At 38.7% G+C, this 14937-nt stretch overlaps 2 long non-coding RNA genes across 2 annotated transcripts; one reads left to right on the top strand and one right to left on the bottom strand.

Annotated features, from left to right (window-relative positions):
- Positions 1–3270: 3270 nt before the first annotated feature.
- Positions 3271–8356, bottom strand: LOC138057690 (uncharacterized). The gene is made up of 4 exons (XR_011133696.1): positions 8004–8356; positions 7514–7569; positions 4955–5063; positions 3271–4513 (listed from the first exon to the last, which is right to left on the bottom strand). It is a non-coding gene; the product is annotated as an uncharacterized lncRNA (long non-coding RNA).
- A 2340-nt stretch (positions 8357–10696) lies between these two features.
- On the top strand, positions 10697–12249 carry LOC138057197 (uncharacterized). Its single transcript, XR_011133615.1, has 3 exons — positions 10697–10766; positions 11529–11689; positions 12130–12249. It is a non-coding gene; the product is annotated as an uncharacterized lncRNA (long non-coding RNA).
- Positions 12250–14937: the final 2688 nt, after the last annotated feature.

The raw sequence follows: 14937 nt of genomic DNA, 5'->3' as shown, positions 1-14937 counted from the left end.
GCAGATGATATTCTCGCAGTGTTAGATAAAATTCCCACGAAATGATGGAGGGAGTGTTCAACAAACATGACAAATGGTCATATCTATCCTGGGTCATGCAAAATGATTATTGCTCGTCCGTAATTTGTTTTTTTACTGTGTGTGTGTGTGTGTGTGTGTGTGTGTATTCGCGTTGCGTTTTTCTAATACTAAAACATATTTTTACCAGCACTCAACCCTTGAAACGACCTTCAGTCATTTTAACTTATCTCTTTTCAAGGCCGTACTCTAGCAAAACGATTTTTACTCCGCATCAGAAAGCCACGCTCGAAGCTGTTTTCCAGGAGAGGAAGTATCCAGGCCGAAACGAAAAACTGATGCTTGCGAAATCACTTGGAATACCTAAAAACAAAATAACGGTATGTCTTCTTGATCTTTTCTAGGGTTTCCCGCCAGAGTCGTTTAGCCATCGTGCAGTTCACCAACTATTACCAACCGATTAACGTCCACGATAGCTTGCTTAAAAATTCGGGAGTTCACCAGCGTCGGAAATCAATTTACCTTTTTGGGTTAAGGCTATTTTGAGCGAACTTCGCTTTATTGAGTTTGTAGTTTTCTTCAATATATCAGAAATAAATATATATCTCTTCGAATTTTCCAGGGAAACTTCAGGTCTCTAGAGATTTCTAAGTGGCTATTTTGCCTCATCCGAAAGTTCTAGCAATCGTGACGGGTTTGCTTCAAATATGATTGTCCAACAAACTTTTACGAAAATGATGGAATTTATAAATCTTGACATTTTATGCTACAGTATTTCCAAAATCAAAGTTGACTCTTCACAGCCTTTCCGAAATATCTAAGAATTAAATCCCGTTCAGAAAAATGTCCAAATTTATAGTGCGCATCGAGAGTCTGACTTAGATGTTTACCGAGATTACTCGTTGGGTGCCAAAAGAACATATGATTGTGGTTACCGCCACAAACAAAATTAATGTTATTTTCTTGACTAAGGGAACGCCGAGAAACGTATTAACGTTGAGGCCGAAACTAATTATAAACTGACAGTAGCTTTTACATCAAAGTCAAGACTTCAAACATGTCAAGACAAAACGTCGTGAACGTGCTAGTGTTATGGGAAATACTTGTTTCAGTAAATAAAATGTCTAATGGCTATTTTGTGTGCTTTGCTTTTTTCATCACAGACCTGGTTCTCTAATCGGCGTCTCAAGTGGAGAAACCAGACTAAAACATCAACCGCTAAGGTCTCAGGGTTTCGATCAGCTCCGATTTCACCATTCCCGTCATGGAATCAGACACCATCTATTTCGTCCACCCCTCAGCCAATCAGTGCTCCAGGGCCTACGGCTTCTCAACTCGTTTCCAGACTTCACCATGCATCTGGCTCATCTCCTGTTGTCTTCCCAACGAAGTTCTCGCATGAGCAGTTTTATTTACAAGATTCTACTCCAGTGACCGCAGCAAGTTTTTGGTTTCCAAGTCACCAAACCATACCGACATCAGAAACGGAGTTGCAGCCTCTCGCCGACCAGTTTCCGTTTGCCTACTCCATCGCCAAGGACCTGCCACACATTTTCGGGAACCTCGATGAAGATTATGTCCAGGATCGTCCTCTGACGCCGTCGTTTGAACCAGTTATCGAGTTCAACTCAATATTAGATGAGCTGTCACAAGATTCAGATAAGGCCGACGAAAACCGACTATTTCATTACAGCGAAGCCCCCATTCCCAATCAAACGAGCACACATAGTTCATGCCGTTTTGCCCCGAACAGTCGGTATTTTCTTCTGGAAAGAGACATTAGCGGTGAATTTCTTGCGTGAACTTTGAGTCTTTTTAGGTAAGATTAAAAACACTGAGTCCGTTGTAACACAAACTGAAGACCATAACTAAGACAATATTGTAATCTGCTTGCAGCTGTCTCATTACGGAACTAGTCAAAAACGTTGACCTATCTAATTTAGCCAATACTTTAGAGTTACTTTGAACTTTCTGATGTTTGTATTGCACCAATGTAGGGTTTGCTGAACAAAAGAAATGATTAAAAATTAATAATGTATTTTTATATCAACCAAGTTTTGGAGACAATCTGTCTGCAGCTGTTTTCATGGTCAAGAACGGGTAAATATTTAATTTAGCCAATACTTTAGAGTTACTTTGAGCTTTCTGTTATTTAAATTGCACCAATGTACACGTAGGATTTTCTGAACAAAAGAAATGATTAAAAATACCCTATTTTTATATCAACCAAGTTTTGGAGTCTCTTTTACTGCCAAACGTTTATTGTGGATTTCCGGTTGTTTTGTTTCGTCTAGGATTTTTACCAGTTTTAGTAGTGAGGATGGACAAAAATAAATCGTCACTTTGCGTGCTTAACTTGATATTATCTGCTCATCTGATACAACAGCTTATCCGTGCTTCACTCACCGACACGGCAAAAAAAGTAGCGTTCACCCGCTAGCAAAACGATCGGTGTACATTGCAAAATGCGGCATTTTTCGAACATTTGGTTGCGTTTTCCGATCGTAAAATCCAAGGTTTTCTCTCTGTTTTCCAGCCGGTGAACTCGAGTTTTCGTTCCATTATCCGACAGTTTTCCATCAGGTGAACAACAGGAAAACAAGCCCTTTTCCAGGTGTTTACCGCCTGGTTAACGCTGTGAAAACAGCTTGTTTTTCTGGCGTTTTCCAGTCACAAAACAGCGTGTTAACTGGTGTTTACTGGAGTTTTCTCTCATTGTCCTGGTGTTCACCGCGCGGTTAACGCACGCTAAACAGGTTGTTTTCCGTTTACTGGTGTTTTCCAGTTACAAAACAACGCGTTCAGTGGAGTTTTCAGCGAGTTTTCTTGCATTTTCCCGAACAGTGAATGCGCGGGGAACGCCCCAAAACTGCTTGTTCTTCAGCGTTCACTAGTTGGTTAACGCTTAAAAACACGGTGTTTGCCTTGAAGGAAAACGCAGTGTTGTCACACGAACGCGCCTACTTTCCTGCCTTTTCTGCATTTGCGGCTTCTCCTTTTCGCTGGTATTTTACATGCACTTTGAAATCAGTTGGGTGGCGTAGCTTACAAATTTGGCTGTATTTACGTTTTCATTTACTGAGTTCGTAGCTGTGACGCTACTTTCTACAATGAAATTCAAATGATTCAATGTTGCTGGCAGAAGGACTTGACTCCCTCCCTGATTATGTCCCCAGTAATAAAATATGAGATACATGTATACCTCACACTGTTTTATCATCAATGACTCAAACAGGCACTTGCCTATTTCTATTACAACAATACCAAAACATTTATTTATACTACATACAAATTGATAGCTACACTCTTTTAACACATGATAGTGTTTTCTTGGTGCAAGCTACAACAAGTTGCAAAAATAGTGGAGACACTTCACCTTCTTGGGGCGTTATTAATTTTCCTATTATCTCTCACATTGCAGCTCCCCTCCCCCCATTATCAGTGTTGCTAGCAAGACAAAAATATGTTGGGAACTGAAGCAGTCAACATTGAAAGGGGGAGAGGGGAGAGCAAGTGGGAAAGGTTTAAATTCTAGATACGGCGGGCATTGGAAGCTAGAAAAGGTGTTTTTTAATGAAAGTGTCTCAACATTTTTGCAACTTGATGTAGCTTAAGATATTAAGTAACAAATTATATGGAGATGTTTTCCTATCACTGGCACAAATACTATACCCTGCATATACATTTTATCATTTTTATCATGAAAGTAAAAAAAGTGAACAAGGATGTCATAGCCAAATGTTTTGAATGTGTGAACTGCACGACAAAAGAACAAAAAGGCACAGAACAGTGTAACTCAATATAATTGTACTGTACCAAAATGCCTAAACATATTAGTCTCTATGTGGGATTGTATAATAATTATTACTATACAGTACCAGGTAGTAAACACAACACACCGCTATTAATTCAATTTGCTGTGAACTCATAGGTGCAGCCTAGTTTGATTACTGTCACAGTGATGACTGAGGGTGCGTTCGATTGGAAAATCCGGATTTTGATCTTAAAATCTGGATCTTCGGATTTCCAATCGAACACAAAATCTGAAAACAGATTTTGTCACAGATCTCACTAATTGAAAACCTTCCTGACATTACGATTTCCCACAAGTGAAATCCGTGACCAAATCTGTTGTATTTTGTGTTGGATTGGAAATCTGAAAGATCCAGATTTTAAGATCAAAATCTGGGTTTCCCAATCGAAAGCACCTTTATATCATCCTTGATAAAAATTCATTACAACTTAATGGCCCAGAAAAGTTTCTCTGGGATTTCATTATGTCTTCTGTCGCTGGGAGGGGCAACCCTCCTGTTTACACACTGCCTCCTCTGCTGGTTTGACAGTCTTTCTTTGCGGCACAAGTCCAAACCATGAAAGAAAGTGGATACCTCCTCTGCTCTCCAGACAAGAGTCTCGTAACCAGTGTGTCTTGCTCTTCATCTGATTCATTGGATGAAATCAGGTAGGAATGCAGAGCTTCAAACTTCTCCAGTTACTGTGGAACAAAGAAATTTTGTCAATAAACTTTGGTCTGTATAAAGACTGAGGTAATACAAAGCCACACGAAATGTATGAGAGAATTGTTCTTAGTGGTGAAAGCCATCATGACTACATGTGTTGCTTAAAGTAACGTACCAGGGTACAACAAGCATTCTGTGCATTGAAACTGATTTTTTTTCTGGCCCTACGTTTCTGATTCTAAGGAATCCGAATGTAACATAAAATACTTCTCAAGCAAGCTGCTGGTGTACGTAAAACTACTTTTACTACATTGTGTATGCACCAAATCACTACTGGTATTTTAGAAAAATCAACAGTGATTATGAATTGACCTCTTGCCCTCCAAAAAGGATGAAGACATGATACGAAATGGTTCTCATCAACCATTATTTTACTCTGTCTACTTTTTTGAAACAGTAGGCAAGTGAAATCTCACCCTTTTGATTCTTTGCCTTCTTTTCTGCTCCTGCTGGTACTGCTCATAAGTACCATTGTCCATCTGTTTCCTCTTCTTTTTGTTGGAGGCAAAGTTTGAGAAATGGCATCTAAAAAATCAAAAGTTTAATTACAGCTTAAACATTGTGGCTACAAAATTACTACATAATATATAGGAGGATATTACAATGTACATGGCTGCACAGAGATATGACATTTCTCTTCAAGTGTTGAAAAATATTTCACGAGTGAGTGCAGCAACACAAGTGAAATTTCGTATCTCCAAGTAGTCATGTAATATTTTATTTATTATCACATAAACACCAATGAAATACTAAATCATTTCACAAAAGGCATCGAAAGGCCCAATTTTCATATGTAACCACAGCAACAGTAATCTTTTCATGTGTGAAGATATCATGCTTTTGCACAAAAGCTCATTCGTATTTGTTTTCATTCATTCCACTTTATTATTACATGTCAGACTCTAGTACATGAGAGCAGCCAAAGCCAGGGGCTTAAATGGCATATGGTCAGCAGACAGAATTTGAAGAATTTACATTAACCCTTTCAGGCCCGAGGGGTTCCCCATTGACGAGTAAAATCGTCTGGCGTTAGACAGAGTAAAATCGTCTGGCGTTAGACAGAGTAAAATCGTCTGGCGTTAGACAGAGTAAAATCTATAAGTGCCATTTGGCACTATCGGGCCTGAAAGGGTTAAACGGGGACATAGTTTTTGGATGCTGTTAGCTTAACCCTTTCAGGCCCGAGGGGTTCCCCATTGACGAGTAAAATCGTCTGGCGTTAGACAGAGTAAAATCTATAAGTGCCATTTGGCACTATCGGGCCTGAAAGGGTTAATAAAAGAAGGCTTTAACTAAAATTATTACAATACTACTAAAACAACTAATTATGATTACTTAATTTACAAGCATAATATAATCCAATAAATCGTATAAATAAATAATCCTAGAATAATTGTTTGAGCCATAAAGTATACAAAATTGGGGACAGGAGACCAGATTAAACTAAAATTAAATACTGAACAGGTCATACTTAACACTTTTAAAATAATTAAATAATGACTACAAAAAGCTAGAGACACTCAGTAGTATAATCCTGTAAAGCACACAGCATACAGTATTTCATTGGTGTTTATATAATAAGTTATAGTATATTTGCAACAAAAAAAATTCAATGTGACCACTGTAAGGTACGTACCATTTAAGTTGCAATTTGTACACATGCACCAAAAAAGAGCAATTTTAAATTTAAGCTTGACTAGTTCTTGACTAAGGGCATATTTACTACTACTGGTGAAGTATTATCACAGACAAATATACGATGTACCCCAACTAGTAGAAAACAAATAGTACTTTGCTTCTGTTTCTTGTTGTTGTTTTGTTGCTATTTCATGGACTTGACATATAAGGCATATGATAACTACAGAGACTTGCCCTACGTGCCATTCTCAAAAATATTTTGTAATGTGGAACATCAATATTGAGAAAAAATGTGGTACTTCCTAGTGAGAACCTTCATATTTTTGTACCACCCATTGCCTTATTATCCAGTTTCCACTCCTTTATCTGCCAAGTGTGTATTAGTGGATTGCAGAACCTTAAGGACGTTCGCGCCCAAAACGTTCCCACGTACAGATTTTTTTTAAACTTGCCACGCAGAAAGGTAATGATCTACTTTTGCCAAAAAGGCAAAAAAAATGGGGGGTCACCGTGCTCGTTTTCGAGATCATGAGGTGCATTTTTAGAAGATTGCGTTACTTTAAGACGATCTTAGCTTACAACTGTCAGCAATAAAAAAGCTACATGAGTGAAATTTAGATCAGGTAAACGTACTCAGTTCAACATAACTAATATAACTAAATTAACCTTTGCAGCTGATGTCTTTTTCTGAGGTGAAATAGACCTTGAAAAACGATACATATTAGTCTAAGAAAGAAAACTTCGGTCGCACGAGAGCATAAAAGGCCAAATATTTGTAACTTCTCACGTACAGATTTTTTTGTTTTTTGTTAAAATGGACAAAATCAAGAAAGGAAGTGATCTACGGAAAGAAAAATGGGGGTCACCGAGCATTCAAGAGAGTAAAATCGCTGCGAAGTTCTCAAAGCGATTGTCTATTCGCGCTGTCACGCCATTGCGTGACATTTCCGAGAAGACCTGGGTCCACAGCTATCCCATGATGCCACATACTTTCATGTTCCCTTCTTGTGGAAATTTTTTGCGCCTTTAGCATCGTGTTTACTTGCGTGGTCTACGATGCATGACGTGTGCGTGACATGTGCAAAAAGATGCGCAGTAGCAATGGGCGCGAACGTCCTTAAAGATGATCTCAATCAAGTGTATTACTTATTTAAGTGTGTTATGTCTTTCCTCAGATAAATTAGACTATATAAACTCAAAACACAATTCATCCATCTGGGCAAATTTTCCAGTACACCATGATGCACAGACTGTCAGTTAAAAATGGTGAAAAAATAAGCTTGCCCTTCCCCTCATGCTTATACAATGACATAGTATTATAATTGTGAACAACTTACTTCTTATCAGTACACCACGAAAGTCCCGGTTAATCCATCTTGGAACGGACGTAGTGCTGTTAGTAATCAACAGTAGAAACATAATAAGAATTTCACTTAGCTCTAGCTCACAACTGATCACATAGTCTTTTTAAGTTTCTATTGCTTTTCCTCACGTGTATTACATGGTCTTTAACCCTTCAAAAAAGTTCTAGAAATACAAATGACAATATTTTCAGACAGAATTGTTTTCACACTGTGACAGCTATTGACTCACTAACTTATTCAGAATTCTCTCACGGAATTGAAAGCTCTCAGACTGCTTAACAGAAGCAACCAATCAAAAGGTGTGATAAAAATGCGCACAAAATTTGAAAACGGCCCAAGATTTTACCCTCGTTTGCACGTGTCTACACAGAAGTCATTCCATGCGAAAAAAATAATAATAATGAAGCTTCTGTGGTTAACACTGACACGTAAATATGTAAAATTATTCCGCTACATTTCTCACCCACAAATCGGGATGGCGAGATCTTTTTCTCGCAGAGCTTGATCACGTCAACGCCACTTCGCTTCCAGTTCATCTCTCGACTCTCTAACGGCTTTTCATTTTGGCTACCAGTGAATAAATATGCTCTTCCGTAGCTCTGAAGCCATCCTGTACGGCAGTCTGCATCCGGTCCAAGGTTTGCAGAACTGTATCCGAAATGTCCGTCTTATTTCCTTCAATTATGCTGTCAGGGAGTTATTGCTGTCCGACAATTTGCTCGCAAGACTCGATTGATCGGATCTTTCCAACTTTTCTTGGACTTTAAGTCTACTCAAGATCTGACGGAATTCAGAATTCTTTTCACTGACATTTTCCCTTAAAGGATTCAATCAAAGCGATTTTCTTCTGCAAGCATTCTATAACAGCGATTTTTATTGGTCTATTACTGTATTTATTACTAACAATCAATATAATTGGGACAGAGCTGAAAAACGACTGCGCATGCGCCAGATAGAAAGCACAAATCGTGGAACAAATCGTGCAAATTCGTGCACATGAGACACGAAGTGTCAATTTCGATCGTTTGATCTCGTCTTCTGCCTGTGTCACTTTGTAACTCTTGACGGTGTGAATTTTGGAAGTGAGATCGTGGTGATTTAATTTAAGGAGACACATCAGATCTGTGTAACATATTTGTGTGGAATTTTTGGGCCTTGAGATCCAAACCCAGTTAAATTTGTTTGGGAATATGCGCTACAGAAGCTAACCGAGGCTACGGTGAGTGTTCCATATTTGTTTTTGAAGCTGGCGGAACATCTGAATTTTTTACGCCGTTAGCTCTCATTGGAAAATTCCCTGCAACACCATGTTAACACTCATTTGGTCTATTGGAATTCGAAAGTGCGCAGCCATGCCGGCCGTTCATCGGAAAATTGACATTTTGACGGTGTTTTCTGAGCCTGAGTTCGAAAAACACTTGCAAAATACCGTGTTAGATTGTTACCGAAAACAGGGGAAAACACTCGGGAAAACAGCGTGTTTGTCGGTGAAACACTCCTGTAGCAAAATGGACGTTGAACATCGCGTTTTAACTACGTTTTCCCAAACCTTTACGGTTAGATTAATTACATTTTTCACGAGATCGTGTCAAGAAAATAGCACTCGTTGCAGTGATTAGGTCTAAGCACTCTTTAACATTTTCGCTTTCAATTTACGGTTTGGCTAACTACACTTTTCACAAGATTGTGTGAAGAAAATAGCACTCGATTACTGATTAAGCCAAAGCGTTAGTTTCAGTGATTAGGCCTAAACCCTCTTTAATTTAGCTTTCAATTTACAGTTTGGTTAACTACACTTTGCACAAGATCGTGTGAAGAAAATAGCATTCGTTTATTGATTAAGCCTAAGCGCTCGTTTCAGTGACTCTGAGTTGCTCCGACAATTAAACAATCTCAACCGTTCAAAAACAATCGCCTCTAGCGCTTCTTTCTGTTTCGTCTTAAGTTTAAGGTTTCCTTGTCCTCTACCCAAAAGAATCTCTTCAAGAATACTCTCGAAATCCATGTTTATTCCGCAAAATCACACAAAATCACAACAGAGATTACGAACATGCGCAGTGATAGAAAAGCCCGTATTTCGGGCCTCGCTGGCACTGAGCATGCTCGAAATCGAACTTTACCAGAGATCTTCCTTCCGTATGACCGTGGAAGATCTGGGTACGAGATTATTAGCATGCTTGAAATCGAACTTAACAGATCTTCCTTCCGTATGACCGTGGAAAATCTGGGTACGAGATTATGCTCAATCATGTCCTCTACGCCTGCGCCTACTTGATGATTTGCCCTCAAATAGCGCGTGGAATGGAGCGTAATGAAACAACCAGGCAAGATTCACTCGTTTACCAGAGGTGTACTTCTCATAAAATTCCTCAGCTGTGTTCAAGCGCTTGAATTGTATGCAAGCTACTCGGGAATTCCTTTGGAACGTATAAGTCAACAGCTATGGCTGTCGAACTCTCCAATTAAATCCGTTTTGTGGAAGACCGAGAGCTTTCAAATCTTGGGATTTTTTGCCGATTTAATCGTTATAGATTTTACTATAACCTTAGCGCACAGATCATTACTGTCTAGATTTTACTCAGCTCATTCACAACAATAGCTCTCAATAATGACTTTATAAACTATTTTTCACTCTCAGACAGCTTGGGTTGAAGTTGCTGGAAAAATTAACCACGCAAGCTTATAAAACGTTCTCTATTAGTGAAAAAATGGTGTAAGTCACAATGTCTTTTTTTGAAAATGACCAATATGTAATTGATATGTTTGAAAACAATGAAGTGAGATAATTTATTGTTCTATTCGAATCAGTTTCTAGCTGATTTCAAGGTGAGATATTTCTATTTGTAGTCCAACCAATTAGGAATTGAATCTGTAAACAATAGAGTTAATTTCTATTCAATTCCTTTCAATTTTAATACAAAGGAATTCTAAACGACTCGAGTCAAGATCATGATATAAATAGAGTCATCTTTCTTAGCCAGTTAAAGAAACTCCGTGCTTGCTTAAGTACTACACAAGTGATAGTTGAATATGGGTCGTTCCGAATCTTACTCTGTTTCTGAGGTGGTTTCAGTGGAATATGTGAAACGAAAGCTGGACTTTGACGACGAACCGGAAATCAACCGAGCGGGTACAAAATTAAACCAAGCAGCTCCAACTGGGAAAAGAAAGAAGGGAAGACGGTTGGAATTTGGAAAAAGAGAAGTTCCAATGTTTCTTCACAGTGGTGAGTTTACTTCTTCCTCTGATTAATTCTTTTCCATGCGTTTGACTGTGAATCGTGAATTCAAGTTTTTTTTGCCATGACCACCAACTAAGTATATTCGCGTTTCAATTATTTCATTTGGTTTTTGAACTTCTGTCGACTTCGCAATCATCGTCGCGTCGCTGTGAAATTTCACCTCAAAGAGTTTTGTGTTTCTGACCAGTAACGTTTTTCTAGAGATGATTTCCGTTTGTTCCGATATGAAGACTTGGTAATGTTCTTATTCCTTTAGTGCTCAAAGGTTATGTCAGTCAGTTTGAAGATGACATCCGATCGATACGTCTGCCCATCAGTGTGGTAGAACCGTTTTACAGTCCGTGAATGATCGATGGTGTCCAGTCGACCCGATCAAAAAACCCTCGGCTCATTTTAGCTTTTGGGGTGTTTCAAGTGATCACGTGCTGTGATCTTTCAAAGCATTAGATTTCTAGTATGATTTGATTCTAAAGGGCTAACGCTCACGTAGTTCATATGGGCAGAATTCTAGCACTTCACGTTAACCTCTAATAGTTTAATCTGTCTTCAAGTTATGGTCATATCGATCTGCGTTCATGTAAAATGATATTATTATTGATCGTCCCTAATTTGGTTTTTGCGTATTCGTGTTGCGTTTAGTTAAGGTTCTTTGTGGTTAATATTAAGCAGTACTTTTTTTGTCAGCACTTAGCCCTGGATACGATCTACAGCTATTTTAATCTTTTTTTTCTTTTTTCTGCTCTTCAGATCCCGTTGCAATGCAATCAAGACCGTACTCCAGCAAAACGATTTTTACTCCGCATCAGAAAGCCGAGCTCGAAGCTTTTTTCCAGGAGAGGAAGTATCCATGCCGAAACGAAAAACTGATCCTTGCGAAATCACTTGGAATACCTAATAACAAAATAACGGTATGTCTGCTTGATCCCAGTTTTCTTGGTTTTCCCGCCAGAGTCGTTTTGCTATCGTGCGGTTCACGAACTATTATTTTCTAGGATTGTTTGCATAAAAACTGCGAAGTGCACGAACGTCGGAAATCGCTTTGCTTCTTTGAAATTATTGCGTGGTTAAAGGCTATTAGCGCATTTCGTTCGGAGAAAATGAACGTAAACGCCTCGAGAGTCTGAGTTCCGAGACTCCCACAAAAAAAAAACATAACGTTATTTCTGGAGAGAAATGGTGTAACATTGAGGCCGAAACTAAACAGTAGCTTTTGTATGTTCGCCAGACTGGTGACTTTTGAAATATATAGAAACAAAACTTTGTAAACCTGCTAGTGTTATGGGGGTACTTGTTTCATTAAATAAAATGTCTAATGGCTATTTTGTGTGCTTTGCTTTTTTCATCACAGACCTGGTTCTCTAATCGACGTCTCAAGTGGAGAAACCAGACTAAAAGAACAACCGCTGAAGTCTCTGGGTTTCAATCAGCTCCGATTTCATCATTCCCGTCATATATTCAGATACCAGCTATTTCGTCCACCACTCAGCCAATCAGTGCTCCAGGGCCTACGGCTTCTCAACTCGTTTCCAGACTTCACCATGCATCTGGCCCATCTCCTGTTGTCTTCCCAACGAAGTTCTCGCATGAGCAGTTTTATTTACAAGATTCTACTCCAGTGACCGCAGCAAGCTTTTGGTTTCCAAGTCACCAAACCATACCGACATCAGAAACGGGGTTGCAGCCTCTCGCCGACCAGTTTCCGTTTGCCTACTCCATCGCCGAGGACCTGCCACACATTTTCGGGAACCTCGATGAAGATTATGTCCACGATCGTCCTCTGACGCCGTCGTTTGAACCAGTTATCGAGTTCAACTCAATATTAGATGAGCTGTCACAAGATTCAGATAAGGCCGACGAAAACCGACTATCTCATTACAGCGAAGCCCCCATTCCCAATCAAACGAGCACACATAGTTCATGCCGTTTCGCCCCGAATAGTCAGTCTTTGCTCCTGGAAGGAGACATTAGCGGGGAATTTTCTTGCGCGAACTTTGAGTCTTTTAGGCAAGATTAAAAACACTGAGTCCGTTAGTAACTTAAACTTAAGACGATAACTAAGGCAATATTGTAGCTTGTCTGCAGCTGTTTTCATGGTCAAGAACGGTTAAATATTTAATTTAGCCAATACTTTGGAGTTACTTTGAGCTTTCTGTTATCTGTATTGCACCAATGTACACGTAGGATTTGCTGAACAAAAGAAATGATTAAAAATACTGTATTTTATATCAACCAAGTTTTGGAGTCTCTTTTACCGCCAAACGTTCATTGTGGATTTCCGGTTGTTTTGTTTCGTTTAGGATTTTTACCAGTTTTAGTAGTGAGGATGAAACCACAAATGGACAAAAATAAAGCGTCACTTTCTGTGCCTAACTTAATTTTATCTGCTCATCTGATACAACAGCTTATCTGTGCTTCACTCACCAAGGCCACGAATTTTTTTCTTTTACAAACGAACACGGATAGTTAATCATCTTTTTCAAGACGAAGTTAACAGACGCACAAAGACCGTTCGCCCAAGCTGGGCCCAGACGAATTATGCGTCTTTCATCTGCCGATAAAAGTCGTAATTAGCGTTTGCTCCCATGATTAATCAACTGGATACAAACTCAGCTTCTTTATTTTTCTCTTTGGAATGTGTTTGAAGCTTAGCTTTTAATTTACACCATGTTATGGAAGATTTATATAACAGGGTTATGAAGTTTGCCCAAACTATCGTAAAGGGGAGACTCACATTTATTCATTCGTTTAATTAAATCCAAACATAGCCCTTATAAAAATATTCAACTCCCGTTCATCTCAGCCAAGACACAGAGTGCCTATTTTATAGTTAATGCGGCACTGTTTATAGAAAACATTGGCACTTTTTTGAACGCACAACATCGATTGTACCCAATGAATGTTATTTTCTTGCTTTTTTTTTTCCTTTGTTTCATCTCCGTTCTAGCCTTGAGTGCAAAAAATAGAAAACAAACAGTAAAAAAATAGTAAAATCTAAAAAAAATTAAACGTTTTATCACCTTCTCGAGAAATATGCGTCTATTCATGGTATAGAACAAAGCATTATATACTTATAAGCACTTGGTCACTTTGAGTCTAGAGATATTTAACATGGCGTATCTGCTCAATCATGTCCTCTACACCCGCGCTTACTTCATGATTTGCTCTCAAATGGCGCGTGGAATGGAGCGTAATGAAACAACCAGGCGAAATTTACTCGTTTACTAGAGGTTTTCTTTTTTTTTCATGAAATTCCTCAGCTGTGGTCAAGCGCTTGTATGTAAGCTACTTGGGCATTCCTTTGGAACGTATAAGTCAACAGCTATGGCTGTCGAACTCTCCAATTAAATGCGTTTTGTGGAAGACTGAGAGCTTTCAAATCTTGGGATTTTTTTGCCGATTTAATCGTTATAGATTTTACTATAACCTTAGCGTACAGACCATTACTGTCTAGATTTTACTTTTTAAAAGCGTTTTGAGACAAGGGAATTAAAATCTCAATGAAGCGGTTTTAAATGTGACTGCAAACCGCGCCTATGCTCATCCATTTCTACGCACAATGGTCATTGTAAAAGACCTCTCAAGCGTTCCCAACTCATTCACAATAGCTCTCAATAATGACTTTACAAACTGTTTTTCACTCTCAAACAGCTTGGGTTGAAGTTGCTGGAAAAATTAACCACGCAAGCTTATAAAACGTTCTCTATTAGTGAAAAAATGGTTTAGGTCACAATATCTTTTTTTGGAAATGACCAATATGTAATCGATAGGTTTGAAAACAATGAAGTGAGATAATTTATTGTTCTATTTGAGTCAGTTTCTAGCTGATTTCTAGGTGAGATATTTCTATTTCTAGTCCGACCAATTAGGAATTGAATCTGTAAACAATAGAGTTAATTTCTATTCAATTCCTTTCAATTTTAATACAAAGGAATTCTAAACGACTCGAGTCAAGATCATGATATAAATGGAGTCATCATTCTTAGCCAGTTAAACAAACTCCGTGCTTGCTTAAGTACTACACAAGTGATCTTTAAATATGGCTCGTTCCGAATCTTGCTCCGTTTCTGAGGTGGATTCAGTGGAATCTGTGAAACGAAAGCTGGACTTTGACGACGAAACGGAAATCAACCGAGCGGGTACGGAATTGAACCAAGCA

This window comes from Montipora capricornis, chromosome 7 (genome assembly GCF_036669925.1).
Source record: "Montipora capricornis isolate CH-2021 chromosome 7, ASM3666992v2, whole genome shotgun sequence".
In the NCBI taxonomy this organism is placed as follows: domain Eukaryota; kingdom Metazoa; phylum Cnidaria; class Anthozoa; order Scleractinia; family Acroporidae; genus Montipora; species Montipora capricornis.
This window is presented reverse-complemented; position numbering and strand designations above follow the sequence as displayed.